This window comes from Myxocyprinus asiaticus, chromosome 24 (assembly GCF_019703515.2).
Source record: "Myxocyprinus asiaticus isolate MX2 ecotype Aquarium Trade chromosome 24, UBuf_Myxa_2, whole genome shotgun sequence".
In the NCBI taxonomy this organism is placed as follows: Eukaryota; Metazoa; Chordata; class Actinopteri; order Cypriniformes; family Catostomidae; genus Myxocyprinus; species Myxocyprinus asiaticus.
The window spans coordinates 34,202,040-34,218,767 of record NC_059367.1 but is presented as its reverse complement, the minus strand read 5'-3'; the positions used below and the strand labels follow the sequence as shown (position 1 = coordinate 34,218,767).

Sequence of the window (16,728 nt, the reverse complement as noted above, 5' to 3'; positions counted from 1 at the left end):
GAACCAAAGACTTAAACTACTTCAGTCTGTGTGCATTGAATTTATTTAATACACGAGTTTCACAATTTGAGTTGAATTACTGAAATGAACTTTTCCACGACATTCTAATTTATTGAGATGCACCTGTATATATATTATTATTATTATTATTATTATTATTATTATTATTTATTTATTATCTGCGTGTGTACTCAGGCTTGGCCACAGGGATAGGGTTGGGGATTGGGAGGGGGGAAGGGAAATAATGGGGTTTAAGGGGGGTAATGGTTGACTCTGTACATGAATGTTTTGTTGTGTTATGTGTCATGCTTGAAGAGCAACCAATAAAAATTTTAATCTGAAAAATATGTTTAAAACCATGTACACTTACATGTGAAGAAATTTTTATCAGTGGCCAAATAAATCCTGTTTTATTTTACATGGAACGGGTCACCTCATGGGGGCTGACATCTTGAGATTGCATAACTAGCCGAATACTATTCACTTTATCTTGGTAACCCTCCTGTTTTCTGACAATTTCAATCTTGGTATAAATTAACAGTGGCTGACTGTGAATAGTGCATGTCTACAATGGCATATAAACTAAATTAAAACTTTTGCATGATGCAACATTGATGTCACGAGGTGGCAAAAAAGAGTGCACCTTTAAAATCTTAGAGTACTACTTACGACAGTCAAGGACAGTAAAATCCAACATTCTGACAAAAAGATTGCTTTTTTCAATAGTATTCACTTCATCGATATGTTCATGTTCACACAGGGAGGCTGTTTTAAAATATGATGTGATTGGTCCCCTTGCCAACCTTTTGGAGGACCCTGTTGTAATAACGTGCACCAAGCACTTAACAGGATAGCCGAATTTCCCTCAGGTGACTCATTTGTTTTATAGGTCTGTTTCAGAGCAGATGGAACGCATGGGGACAGGGGTAAATACTTTAAAAAGATGATTTGTTTTTTTTCTCACCCTCTGTAATTTCTTCTACAGGAGCAGTATTTATGGTGTCAATGGGTCTGGTGCCCAAATTGGTGCTGAAGTTCCCAGTTGAAGAAGAGAACATCCGTACTTAATCCTCTCCACATTAGGCTGCTGTGTGAGGGTGAATTTAGTTCATTAATTAGTTGTTAAAGACAATCGATTGAGAGTCATGTGAGGAAAAAAAAAAGTTGAAACTGCATTTTCTCTTTAAGATCTGTCATAATAAGAAGTCTGAATTTCTGTTCTGTTTTCTTAGTGTGCCTGCAAATGGCAAGATGAATGTGTGTAAGGAGGATCTACTGCCTATGTTGGTTAATCTGCTGTTGGATGATGACCAAGGGATTGTCGTTAATGCTGCAGGAACCATTATGAACACAGCTGTTATCATCAAGGATCAGCATAAAATTTAATGGACCCTTTACACAGACATTGATGACTCGCCTAATTTAACAGCATAAATCTAGCAAACGTTTCATATTTGCCATTTTTTTATTGTTTAGTGTCAATTTATGACATTATATTTTGTAGTATTTTAACCTGGAATTAGTTTTAAAAAACTAGTTACCATAGCTGCGATGAGGTTTCTAATACAGCTGCTGAGAGAGTGACAGAAAATTTGGCCTCTTTCTCTTTTCTGACTGTCATAATTCACCACTCTCTATATTTTTCTTCTTTTGGAAAGCTGTGAAGCTTAATAGTGGATTGTTTTTAACACTCCTCTTTTATTGCTGTTGGAGCAAACTGGTAGCAAAAATGTTATTTGCTGTGGTCTTCCATTCACCACTATACAAGTTTACCCTGCTATCATTTTACGCATTCCAAACTGGGATATGTGAAAAAGGTCCAGCTAAAGAGAGGTCACCCTGATTAATGGTGGATAGATGTTATCATCAGAGCCCTAGCCTGGCAGGCTGCGCTCATGACATGTGGTGCTGATGCATCGCGGGTGACCCGAGTTTGAGTCCCAGCTCTTGAAGTCCTTTCCCAATCCCATTCCCACTCATCTCCCTCTCATTTCCTGTCACCTCTCTACTTTCCTTATCCCATTAAAAGGCCATGAAAAAACACCAAAAAAAGGATAGATGTTATCGCATTCTATATTTAGTATTGCAAACAAAATACAGGGTGTATGCATGTTTCAACTTTAACTTTAGACATTTTTTTTTAATCAGCTAATGGTGAATATTACTCAATTAGAAACAATGACATACATATAGTGCAGTACAAAAACATTACAAATAATTATTTGGACACTTAAAGGTGCTTTAAGCTACATAATATGAACCAAACCAACCAGCTCTGAGGTGAATTACAACATAACGAACTTTGTTTTGAGGGAAAAAAGTATTTAAAAATCGGACAAAAAGACAAAGGTACAAGAGAGCACGAGACTACAATCCCATGAAGCATTGCTAATGATGTCAATGAATAAAAAACTATGGAAATATATAAAACTATTGATGTTAGGTTGTTGATCATAAGTATGGAAACAATATACATTTACATTTATTGAAAAATATTCTGATTTGTACAAACAGATAAGTAGTTTAAGGGTGAAGAGACACCGACTCGATTATGTCATTCACAGTGCATCATGTGAGTGGGCAGTCGCTCCAAGGCGCAATCCACGGGCTTGGTTGACCACAGTTCTTTGATTGATAGATCTTTCTCTGTTGGATCATGGGTAATTTAGTTGTTTACTATGAATTCCCCTATCAAACATGATTTTTAAACAATGAAGTTGAAATAACGTAGACGGATGGCTTCAACGGAATCATATACCATCGATGAACAACCTCAGAGTTCAAGGTATGTCTGTCTTTAAAGGTTTAAAAGTTATCGTTGAAAATCAATTTGTCTGTGGAAAATATTCATGGGATTTGTACTTCTGTAACCAGACTGTGGCTACATTCACACAGTCAGTGTTTGGGATTGACAACCGCATTTACTGGACAGGTATGAGTCTTGAAATGTCCTGTTCATACAACATCTTATAGTAGCAGCTTGAATACTGTCTGTATGAATGAACAACCTAAGTCACAACCGTATTCTAATGGCTGCATCCATAGTGACTGAAGTAAATATTAAAGATGGCAACATCCATAACACCATCATGTCTTATTACAATTGAAAACGCTTTATTAAATAAACAAGTCCATATGAGGCGCAAGTTCATTCATCAAATCACAATTAACCGTCAGCGGCTTTGAATGATTTTTAACCAAGTTCAGAGTGCAGCATTTGTTGCACGACTCGCAATCTTAATCAGCTTTGGTGAAAGACAGCAGTTGGATCTTCAGATGACATGCAGCTCATATCTCCATCTCTGTGAGTAAACGAAACCCCTCATGATTAACACGAGACACTGGCGTGTACAGTGCACTGCGTTCTTTCTCACATTATATAATGTGACTAACAACTAGTTGTCCAGTACGGTTCCATTCACACAGCACATGTTTGCCAAAAATGCGGTCGTGAGTCCTGAAAATTTGCGGGTGTCAGTTCAGTTATAGAATGCGGTTGTGACACTCGTAAATAACTGACTTGTGTGTGAACATAACCGTATAAAGCACTCAAAACAGGACTGAAAACCGTATTCTGTTGCTGTGTGAACGTGGCCTGTTGCGCTCTATTTTAGCCGTTCTGGAAATTCCATGAGACTGAGCCATTGAATTAGAAAGGCCCCTGTAACATTTTGTAATGGGAAAGGAGGAGGCGGGAACCGGCTGAACAATCAAAGTAATATTTTAATAGGAACTTAAACAAAAAGACACAAGAACATAAACACACACATGGCAGCTGCATGTGGCTCTCTCTCTCCCGAACTGCCACATTCCGCTGCATTTATTCCTCTCCTCCGCTGATTAGCCCAATTGGGGGCTGGCCATGCGTATTCATGGTCCGGCACATTAAAGAAGGTAGACAAAATAACATGTTTATTAAAGAAATAATATTTCATGAAATAATTACAAAAAGAAGAAGAAGGTTCAGTTGTTGCTGATCCATGGCAGACTGTAATTTTATCACATTGATTATAATAAACTGCTCTCTCAGAATATCCTGTGGGATAGATAGAAGTCAAATAAAGTTCACCCAAAACTACACTATTACATTGGTCTTAAAGAGTTTTTCACATGGGGGAGATTAAATTGATACCATTTCAAATGAATGTGGTAGCTAACATGGTCAAGCTAGTAGCTACGTACAGTAAGTGTAACTTGGTAAAGTAGATAGTTAGCCAAGAGAACCAAATAATATAGACCATACTAGGAGAGCTAGCCAGATAATTAGCTAGCTAGTAAGCATATTGGCAGTGTACAGACTTAAAAATTGTACATTGTATAGACTAAAAAAGGTATATTACACATTTCCATTGTTGAAAACAAACTATCCCCTTCTTCTCTTCTTCCTGTTTTGATTAGCAGTATGATCTGTGATCTAGCCAATGGTAAAATATTTGGTCCCACTTTATATTAGGTGTCTTTAACTACTATGCACTAACATTAAAATACATACAATACAATTTAATTATTGTGTAACTACATGTTGTTCTGCAAAATTCTCACAAGATTCACATTTGCTGCTACTGAGGTTGAGGTACAGATAAGTTTAGAAGCAGGTTTAGGGTAAGGGTTAGTGTTAGATTAGGTTTAGGGTTAGGGGTAAGGTTAACAGTGTAACTACAGATGTAACTACATGCAGGTACTTTAAATATAAGTACAATGCAAAAACCCTTATGTGCATAATAAGTACATTGTATCATATGCTTAACTACAAAGTAGTTAAAGACACCTAATATAAAGTTGGTCCAAATATACCCCCCCCCCCCATCTCTGATTGGCTGAAATTCTGGCACACTGTACCACGCTGTGACCCTGTTGAGCAAGCGAACAGTCAAAGCTATGAGTGCACGCAGAGTGGGTATGAGGAGAGAGCAAGTGAGATCTTGCACACGCAAAAACAGTGGAGTAACATTTCAGAATTCTGTGCAGATTCACATTCAAATAAACTTTATTTGAGCACAAAATTGATTTTCATTTGCTAAAAATAAAATAAATCTTTGCAAGAAGGGACATTGCTTTACAAAACTGAGTTCACGTGTATGCAAAATACCTTTTGTGTTCTCAAAATAACATCTTGATTACGCAGAATTGTGGCACATATATAGCTCCATATCTTCTCACCTTTGTCAAATGCAACACTAGCAAAATAGCGCCCTCAGCTGAGGACTGTCATGAATCTGTCTCTGAAAACTGAATGATCAGCTTCAACTACTACACTATGAGAACACGCAAAATGATTGACAGGCAGAAAGCACATCTAAAGTCTTCTGATTGGCTGTTTAAAGAATGTGTCCGTGGCCCGCATTCGCCATTTTGTTTACACAGTCTAGTTCTGTCATAGAGACTGGAGTGACATCTCAGGTTACTTATTTCAGCGATATCTTTCAGGGAACATTTTCTGCATACCATCCCCTAAAATAAATAAATAAATAAAAAAAGCTTACAGCACCTGCAAGTCACAATTAAAAATGTATAAATGTCATTGCATAAGGGAAAATATCAAACCAATTGTGGCATTTGCAAATAAATGATACTAGACTTTATCTCAGGACTAACTTAACTTTTCTGAGATATTTTTGCCATTTCTGGTCCCAAGGTCATTTTTAGTGGATGTACACTGGCGGTCAAAAGTTTGGAATAATGTACAGATTTTGCTGTTTTGGAAGGAAATTGGTACTTTGATTCACCAAAGTGGCATTCAACTGATCACAAAGTATAGTCAGGACAGTACTGATGTAAAAAACAGCACCATCACTATTTGAAAAAAGTCATTTTTGATCAAATCTAGACAGGCCCCATTTCCAGCAGCCATCACTCCAACACCTTATCCTTGAATAATCATGCTAAATTGATAATTTGGTACTAGAAAATCACTTGTCATTATATCAAACACAGTTGAAAGCTATTTGGTTCGTTAAATGAAGAACATTGTCTTTTTGTTTTTGAGTTGCCACAGTATGCAATAGACTGACATGTCTTAAGGTCAATATTAGGTCAAAAATGGCAAAAAAGAAACAGCTTTCTCTAGAAACTCATCAGTCAATCATTGTTTTGAGGAATGAAGGCTATACAATGCTTGAAATTGCCAAAAAACTGAAGATTTCATACAAAGGTGTACACTACAGTCTTCAAAGACAAAGGACAACTGGCTCTAACAAGGACAGAAAGAGATGTGGAAGGCCAGATGTACAAATAAACAAGAGGATAAGTACATCAGTCTCTAGTTTGAGAAATAGACGCCTCACATGTCCTCAGCTGACAGCTTCATTGAATTCTACCCGCTCAACACCAGTTTCATGTACAACAGTAAAGAGAAGACTCAGGGGTGCAGGCCTTATGGGAAGAATTGCAAAGAAAAAGCCACTTTTGAAACAGAAAAACAAAAAGAAAAGGTTAGAGTGGGCAAAGAAACACAGACATTGGACAACAGATAATTGGAAAAGAGTGTTATGGATCTTAACCCCATTGAGCTTTTGTGGGATCAGTTAGACTGTAAGGTGTGTGAGAAGTGCCCGACAAGACAGCCACATCTATGGCAAGTGCTACAGGAAGAGTGAGGTGAAATGTCACCTGAGTATCTGGACAAACTGACAGCTAGAATGCCAAGGATCTGCAAAGCTGTCATTGCGGCACATGGAGGATTTTTTTGATGAAATCTCTTTGAAGTAGTTTAAGAAGTTCTGAATTTGTATTTTATTTATTTTTTATTTTTTTTAATTGTAATAGTAATTTGTCATGTTATTAATGTCCTGACTATACATTGTGATCAGTTGAATGCCACTTTGGTGAATAAAAGTACCAATTTCTTTCCGTAAGAGCAAAATCTGTACATTATTCCAAACTTCTGGCTGCCACATGTGTTTAATTTAATCACATGTGAAGTTCGAGTTAACTATAGTCAATTATAGCTGTAGTCACACTAAATATAGGTATGTTGCACTAACGTCTTACAACCAGAAAGTGGCCAAATACTTTTGTCTTAATTTTGAATATATAATATATCTATTACGTTATCACTTGAAATTTAACAAACTTTTTTATGGCAATATTTTGCTTAAAAACTGTGCTTGTGCTATTTTTCTTTAATAGAAATACCACTTGGTTTGATATTTGATTATATAATGCAAAGATATTAATGCATATTTAAGTGTGGCTTAAGTGCTCAAAAACATATTGGGGCCGCTGTACATCTTAATGTCTGCCTTATTCCAGGTAAGTACGAGGTGTTGAAAGCAGGTGCCATCGCCTCTCTGCTTCAGCTGGTGGTGAGAGCATACAGCAGTGTGTGCCAATGACCTCCGTGCCCTTACAGCCCTGGCAGAGGTTCCTAGAGCCAGAGCAGAGTTACTGGAGCATGTGCCTCTCCTGAATGCCACACTCCAATTTATATAGTCTAATTGAAATAAAAATGGCTTGAACTGGTAGATAGTTGCCATTCTTTAGTGTGTGTGTGTGTGTGTGTGTGTGTGTTTTAATCACGGTGTGGAGGTGGAAATGTGCAGTGTCATGTTTCGGTGCGGCGAATGGATTGAATCAGCGGTCAACGGGGAGCGCGAGCACGTTTGCGCTATCTGTCACAGGACATGCGGCGTCAGGACAGATAAATATTTGTTGCTGCTTGTAGGCAACAACTTGGTCCAAATACTGAGGACGCGCTGAATTCGGTTTGCCAGCCCCGTTCTTTTAAAGTCATTTCGTTAAAATCCTGAATTTATTTTTGTGCAATTAAACGGAAGGATTATATTGCAAGGAAGATTACGGGGTGGAGGCTGTATATTCTGCTGAAGGAGTATCTTCTTGTGGGATGGGTAAGTTAATAATTTACATGTTGTGTCTATTCAGACAAATAAAAGTGTGCGAAAATATTTTGACCAGCGTGGGATTTCCTTCGGGATTAAAACGCGACGCTGACACGGGTGCGTGGTCGCGAGCGCATATAACGTTGGTCTGTCAGTAAACCATCTATAAAAATATATATAATACTTGTGCTGCTATCTAAATCGACTGTTAATATAAAAGTAATCCAAGCAATTACACCATATGACAAAACGTGATGTGTTTGGTCCTTCGTCAAACAATCACAAATCGCCCAAGGATTGATGTAGTCGGTGAGATTATGCGGTTGATGCTTTTACATAACATGAGGCGACGGAAACCGGAGAACAGGTGCGTGATGCTGGCGCGGTTATAAACAGCTGAGGGAATATTCTCGACCAGCTCAACACCTGCTTTTTGGAAACACGCTCATGAGGTATATTTGTTTTTAGATGTGTTCAGTCAACAGTAAAAATCCTAGGGGGCGTTAAAAAAGCAAGAAGCAGCGCAAGGAATGGAACTGCAAGTGTCTCGAGGCGCTTTTAGTTATCGAAGTTATTTTTTAAGGAATATTCCGGGTTCAAAACATGTTAAGATCAGTCGACAGCATAATGCTGATCACCAGAAAAAATAAATTCGAACTATATCTCCTTATCTAAAAAAAAAAAAAAAAAAAAAAAAAAAAAGCAGAAGTCAAGATTAGCTACAATGAGGCACTTACAATGGAAGTGAATGGGGCCAATTTTTGGAGGGTTTAAAGGCAAAAATGAGAAGCTTATAGTTTTATAAAAGTGCTTACATTAATTCTTATGTTAAAACTTGTGTATTATTTGAGCTGTAAAATTGTGTGACATTAGCTGTGTGACAAAATGACGCACTATACACTATGCACTTACAATATACACTATGCACTCATCCGTGTAGTGTATGAATTTCCAAAGTGTAGGATCATCCCAAATGAAACACTTATCGATTTATTTACTACACAGAAGCATTCGCCGTTTAACAGCTGACGGATGTGACGTTTTCAAACGCATGCAATGTGTTGCCGCTAACTTTAGTGCGTTAGTCCACCTCAGTTCAATAATTGAGCTGTGACCCAAATATTCACCAAATACACACTATGCACTTACAATATACACTATGCACTCAGCCGTGTAGTGTTTGAATTTCTAATGTGTAGGATTGTCCCAAATGGAGCACTTAACTTTTTTTTACTACATCGAAGCATTTGCCATTTAACAGCTGATGGAGTGACGTTTCAAATGCATGCGATGTGTTGCTGCTAGCTTTAACACATTAGCCGACCTCAGTTCAACACTTGTATCTCAAACAGCGTATATATTCACACAGCATGGGGTGATGCTAAAGCATTCAACTTACATTTGTTTGGTGCTATATCCACTGAAGTTCCACTAGTTGCTACATCCTCCATTATGCGCTGCGTACGGAAAGCCGCGAGTGCTGAGTGCATTAAAGGTGCACACAGTAACTTTTTTAACTTGGACACAGTGACACCTAGTGGCATGGATGCAGCATCATTCAAAATCAGTCGTTTTTAGTTACAGATGCCATTGTAGAAATTCACTATTCACAGTCAGCCACAATTAATTTAATCCAAAAGTAAATGTGACCAATAAAAGTGTTGTTACTGTGATTAAGCGAGTAGTATTTGGCTGGTCATGTGATTCTAACATGGCAACCCCCATGAGGGGACCCTCTCCATGTGGAATATAACAGCTTTTATAAAGTTACTGGTAGAATTGGAGTATTCATCTCATGTGAGAGCTCATTGTTTTATAGATATGTTTCAAAATTACAATTAATCTCTTCTGGGTAAAACATTTTTAATGAGGGATAAAAATTACTGAGTGCACCTTTAAGTGTCCAACATTACACACTCCATTTTTACGGCTGAAGAAGTACATCTTCAAGGGACTCAAAGTACACTTCTTTTTGTTGCATTTTCAGTGTTATCATACTACTCACACTACTTACACTACAAAATGACATAGAATAGTGCAGTTTGTGGTTTGGGGCGCTCCTATTGTTTTAAACGTTTCCCTGAAATCTTGGGGTCTCCATCAAACCTCCTGATCACAAGAGCTCTTAAATATCAGTTGTTGATGTGCAGTAATAGAGACTCTCTTAGTCCTGTAAAGCAGGGGTTTGAATCCAATTAATCAGTGGCCCTTAATACTAACTACTCAAAGTGTAGCCTGAGCTCTTCCAAACAGAGCATTTCAGTCAAGAATATGTAAAGTAAAATTGCTCTATATCAGAAATACATATTTTTTGCTATCTCTTTAAACAGGACCATTTTATGTGATAAACCAAACTATGTCTTTGAGTTGATAAAAATATGTGGCTAATATAATTGAGAATTGTGGATCAATTGACCACATGTAGCAGGCCATCTGCTTTTTCAAATCCTTCCATCTGTTGTGTGATGACTCATCATCCTGTTTCTTACTGCTTGTTAAAGAAGCCTCTTAAATCCTGACTATTTATCACAGACAGTTAGCTTATTGCTTAATATGTACAATGTGTGTCAGGATGCATTTATATTTTATATTAAGGATTAAGACAACTCACTTAAAATCTGCATGATCAAACATACAAATATCACATCCCCCTCCTTTAAAACAGGGACCACCACAGTTCATGGCAACAGGTTGTCCTGACAATAGGACCACATCTTCTTGTCTGATTATACAATGTGATTTACTTTGTTAATCAATATACTCATCAACAAGCATTATTGTTATACATAATCATAGTTTTCATGATTTGGAGTTATGATATTGTGTAAATAGAGTGTTTAATGTTAACAGTGTTTGGTGTTAGATTAAGATTTGTTTGAAGAGACATGAGCCTGCCTGACAAATTCTTTCACCGGATGGATTAGATTACAGCCTAAGGACAGCATAAAACAAAGATTTATGTTTGAGTCTTTTGTGCTGTCTCTTTGGCAAGCTTCTTAAACCAGGGAGGGATTATATAGGGTCCTTCTATAGGATTTTAATTAAAATGTGACTGATCCCTTTGCAATCTGATAGACCCATGCAAGGATGAATGGATCAGAATGGGAGAGACGGAGAGGAGGAAAGTGGGGAGTTATAACAGGAGAACAGATGCTGACAGACTGGGAAGGCAAAATGTTGCATAGTTGATTATTCCATTCATATATGTTTTTCAGTTGATAATATAACAATATTCAATAATGATGACCATTTCAGCCTGTACAGACTGATCAACTGGGTTACTGGCTATTTGATTTGACTTTGATTGACTGGTGTTAATCTTTAATCCTGGTATAATGAAATGGACCTCAGAGATTTGAAAGTGTCTGATGTAAGTAGAGAAATGGTGGCAAACACCTGAGTTTGGAGAAAGCAGATGGGATGGGAGTGGGGGGTGCCAGAGAGCAAAGGATCTCTGGAGCAAACCAAGAGGGTAGAGAGAAAGAGAGCCTGAGCAGAAAATTGAATGCTAGAGGGTGAAACAAAGGCAAAAAGAGTTTTTGTGTTGGCAAACTACCGGTAGCTTATTCCTTTTTAGTAACGTAACGTAGTATGTATTATAGCTGAATTACCAATGCATGTCCCAGAGAGGATACATACACTCAGTGAGCACTTTATTAGGAACACCTGTACACCTATTTATTTATGTGATTATCTAATCAGCCAATCGTGTGGCAGCAGTGCAATGCATAAAATCATCCAGATACGGGTCAGGAGCTTCAGTTAATGTTCACATCAACCATCAGAATGGGGGAAAAAAATGTGATCTCAGTGATTTGGACCGTGGCATGATTGTTGGTGCCAGACGGGCTGGTTTGAGTATTTCTGTAACTGCTGATCTTCTGGGATTTTCACACACAACAGTCTCTAGAATTTACTCAGAATGGTGCCAAAAACAAAAAACATCCAGTGAGCGGCAGTTCTTTTTTTTTTTTTTTTTTTGGTTTGTTTTTTATTTAATTCCTTATCCAGTAATCACAAGGGGTGGGTAAAAATACTGATTTTCCAATGCATTTTGATCTTCATTTGATATCGATTCTTAAATCCCAAGATCAATCTTTTACGCTGTGCGCAACCCCACACTACAATGAGAGGAAATCACTCACATTTGCAACCAGATTTTATGCTATGCAACTGAAATGTGTATATTTGGCAACTGGTTGGTTAATGTTTAGATTTCACTCACCAGTAATTGTGCAGTATAGTAGTGGAGTATTCAGCAGCGAGATGCTTTCACAACGTGTCGAGAGTAAAAGTTGTTCCATGTGTCTCCAAAGACGAGATCCACACAATCCATTTGTCATTGAAAAATGTCTCTTTTAACACCCAGAAGTGCCGGTTTTGTTAAAGAGACAGTACCATTTTTAGCACGTGTTCAAAAATAATTATAAATACTTGTAAATAGTACAAATTATGCAATTAAACAATAAACATGTAACAAAAATAATATATGAAATATAATATCTTATATATTGATTGAATACATGGATGTTTTTATTTATAAAAAGCTAAAATGTGACTAAAGTAATGAAAAATGAATAAAATATAATAAATATAAATAAATCACATTGTACCTAGATAGAAGGTCACCTGTATAATTAACAGCATTAGCTGGGAGAGAATTTATTTCATATGTAAGCAAAAGTGACATTATAACTGAAATATACCCATATGAATAGATATCGAATTGAAATCGGAATCGAATCAAATCTTTTCATGAGCTTGTGAATCAGAATCAAATCGGGAAATCTATATCAATACCTAGCCATAGTATTCACAAACAACTGGAATTTAAGAATCATGGGAAATCATTGGGCAAAAGGTGTGTGAACCCTGTACATTCCATGGTACCTGATAATTACCATGTTCCTGTGCCATGTTATTTACATGTACATTGTTTCATGACTAAAAAAAATTGTGGTTTTGTGTGAAAGTTGCTTGAGACTTGTCTCTAGTGTGTGTGACTGAGAGAGCAGCTCACTGTACCCTGTCTTATCTCTCGCAGCAGCTTGCTGGTCATATGTTTTTGTTGAACTGAGATAAGTACATTTCCCTATGAGACAAGGCACCAGGATCTGTTTTGGAGGCTGGACTGAGTATGACAGACAGCTAACAGAAACAAACACTTATAAAACCTCATGTGACAGCAGGATTTTTTGTAGAACTTCCAGAAAGTTATCGTTACAGCTACAGTATGTCACATGCACACTGTTTACTCTCATTAGCTCTTTGGCTGAACTTTATTCAATCATGAATAGTGGTTCCATGTGTTTGAAATTAGTTTTCTTAACTTAAAATTACTATGTATCTCAACACATACACTTGAATTGGGTAAACCCAACCAAATTAGACATGTCATTGTAACTCAAATAAATATTTTATTTCTTTATGTATTAACTAGTGAAAGTGAATGTTAGCATGCTAAATACAGGCTTGGTGGAAGCACTACAGAGTGTAGTTTAATAGCTATGCTATGGTTAGCACAGCATTTGCTCAATGAATCAAGCAAACAATTTCAAATGCAACATTTACCCATCCTCATCGTTAGCTCAAGCTCCACTCTTCAAAATAATAGTAACCCCCAAAACTGCAACATAACAGAAACTCTTCTAAATCTCAACACAACAAAACATTAAATACTAGCAAGTATCCCCATTTATATTCAATTTAAATAGATAGAACGCAATAAAATCAAGTTGTGACAAAATTTTCTAGAATTTTGTTGATTTAGTTCATTTTAATTAAGTAAATTGAACAAGCAGCAAAAATCTTTTTTTTTTTTTTAAGTGTAACTGGAGCTAGCCTGATTTTGGGCCTCAATTAAATGATGCAGAGTAAGCAGGAATACCATGTAAATTTTAATATATATAGTTACGGTTACTTTAACTTTATAACACCATGTGTATCAAATATGATACACAATGTTTGATGGCTCCTGTTTCACTCTCTGTTCAAGCTGACGAGACAAACAACCTATGGTATGTAAGTATGACATGTTTATGGCACCATCTAGTGGATATTTGTGAAAGAAAGTGGTTTCAATATTTATATCGATCTATTTAAAATGGCTGCAGACTTGCACAAAAAGTGACTCTTAACTTGTGCTTTGTTAAAATTTTGTTTATTATTTTATTGAAAACCCCCCTTTGAAATCCATGTATCAAATATGATACAACAGGCTTCTCTCAATCACCATTACATTACATTCATGAAAAAGTGTGAACTAATATTTCTGTGTATTTTCATATATGCAGCCTGCTCTGTCATTATAAAGATCTCATTGTTTTACTATTATGATGTCATCTTACCATAAGTTCCTGAGACCCAGCAAAAGAAGTTTTAGAATTTCCCTTTTTTAAATGTCAATATAGTGTTTGGTGCATAAAATACATATGATAAAAATTGTTTATTGAAAAAAAGAATGTTTTATCCATATTTTATTTGATGTGCTGAACTGAACTGTGATACATTTCAATCCGTATTTATAGACCAAGGAGAGGAAGTTGTCATGGCCAAACTCTCAATCATTTGGTATCTCTGAAAAGCCCAGGGGGGTCCTCTGATAATACCCCTAGAGTTACCACTATAGCATGTATGGGCTAAGAAAAACTTAAATAACAATTGTCCTACACAAATATGAAGTGCTGGACCTCAGGATGATAATGACTTTTAAAGCCCAATGTATCAAATATGATGCATAAAAAAACATGTGCAATCTATTTTGATTTTTTTATGATTTCTTTTTATAGTTTGTGTAATAGTACTAAAAAAAATTGAATTTTCTGACAGTTCTTTCATATGTCAGGCTTTACAGGGTTAAACAACTGATTTGTGCAAAATCTGAACCAATTCTTGTGTCTGGTCTTTCAGAAGTAACTAGTGGTTGAACGATATGAGATATTCAATAACTGATGTAATGCCAGTATCTACAGAGCAAGGTGGCCGATATAATACACATATGTTAACATATAGGCCTACTGTAAGATTTATTGTAATGTTAGTAAATCAGATGTACACAAAACTGCTGAAATTTATTTTACACAATATTACAAAATTTGCTCTGATTTTCCAATACATATATTTAATAAATTAAATATCAGTTTAGGTTAAACAAATAATAAGTGTTAAACCTTACACCGATTATGCTTGATAAGCTGACAACGTTTTAGGTCATAAATGGTTTAAGAATAAAACAATTGGCACTGGTAGATTTTTGCTAATAACTCTGATTTTGTGATTACCCTGATTTACTGCCATTCTTACAAGTTTATCCAATAAATGCGCAAATGTTGTGCGAATGACTGTTTACATTTTGACATCAAAAGCAGAGAATAATCTGATTATTTCAAATCTCATGTAAACGCGGTTTTCTTATTTTTTGAATAAGCTGATATTTGGTAGTTATCAGTGAGCGTGTTTACATACATGTTATAAAAACGCAACGAAATAAAAAGGGGGAAAAAATTCATTATCAATTCCAAGGGTAGATTTTGGAACTGACACTTCTATTAATTGGCAAATAATCTCAAAATGGCCAAATATCAGACGATATATTGGACTGTCACTATTAGCAACTTTGCATTACTATAATGACTGCCTTTTCAAGAACAACAGAAGAGCTGAAATGTAAGCAAATACAAGTTTCTGATAAGCATGTTGGGTTACTTGTTTACTGTATTGGACTAGGCTATATATTCTTTAAAAGAAAAATATTTTTTTTTCAGAATCCACCCACACTTTCACACATACTGTAGATTAATGAAAGGTTACTAAACTATACTTGGCTTATGTGACCAGTATAGTCATGTACAGCATCTAAAGCGCATTTGTTTCTGTAATTAAGCCTGAGGTATGTCTTGAAGGCTCTTCTGTAGTAAATGTACAGCAGTCGGTATCCCATGGTGCTGCTGGGCTGAGGTCAGTAATGTGTTTCAGTGTTTTATGTTTCTTCATGCTGCCAGTGCAGCGTAATAACACAGTAAAGCTTAAATGAATAGTCCCATAAATGTCCATCAGTGAGGCCATTAGCCTTCAAATCTGCACTCATGCTTTTTACTTTTGGCTCAGTCAGAAAAAAACACGCCCAAATACAGCTCAAGTCGCTGACAATGCATTTAAAGCATCTATACTTAAATCACATATAAGTATCTTAAATACATTTTTTCATTAAACACAAACATACCCACACACAAAGTAACATGCATGCAGCCAGGCTTCATCCAATAAATCTATGTAATGTGTCGCCCATGGGCAATAGCACAATGACTGGGCTCAAAACACTTAATCCCCCACATTCTGTGTGTGTGTGTGTGTGTGTGTGTGCATTGATGTGTATGTCTATGTGTGTTATTTCTCTTGGAAATCCTGACATGTCTGGACCCTTCCTCCCAGTAGACATGTCCTCCTTCTCACATATGAAAAGGATAAGACACACTACCCAATGAATGCATTGATCATTAAACATGAATTGAGAGTGCTTATACTCAGTGTAGTTTGTGCAGCTAAGATGGTAGAAAGCAAACCTATTCTTAAAACCTCTCACTCTATGTTTGTCTTATCTCAGTAATAATCATTCTGAAGAGGTTTTAAAATACCACTCACACATGTACGTGTATGCATAACACAAATAGACACATGAAGTCATTTAGAAATGGCATTGTATTAGGCAGGGCCATAACTACCACCATAGACAGATCAAAGACAGTATTAATTTTAGTGATCTTTTTTTTTTTCTTCTTTTTTTTTTTTAGATTTTAATTTATTTCCTGAACAATTGGTTTCATCCTTGGTGTTGGGATTAGTAATCTCATGAAGCCTATCAAGAACATCTCCATATCATATTTCACCCCCA

At 36.4% G+C, this 16,728-nt stretch overlaps 1 protein-coding gene and 1 pseudogene across 4 annotated transcripts in view; both read left to right on the top strand.

Moving 5' to 3' along the window:
* Positions 1 to 614: 614 nt before the first annotated feature.
* LOC127414674 (radial spoke head 14 homolog) lies at positions 615 to 7,431 on the top strand (annotated as a pseudogene).
* A 149-nt stretch (positions 7,432 to 7,580) lies between these two features.
* LOC127414648 (dematin-like) overlaps positions 7,581 to 16,728 on the top strand; it is a 47,688-nt gene continuing 38,540 nt past the window's right edge. For 3 of the 4 annotated variants that reach the window (XM_051652844.1, XM_051652842.1, XM_051652841.1), the window contains exon 1: positions 7,582 to 7,847. The gene's annotated coding sequence lies outside the window, so the exon portion shown is untranslated. Of the gene's footprint in view, positions 7,848 to 16,728 lie in introns of all 4 variants that reach the window. The other variant, XM_051652845.1, reaches the window with a different exon arrangement.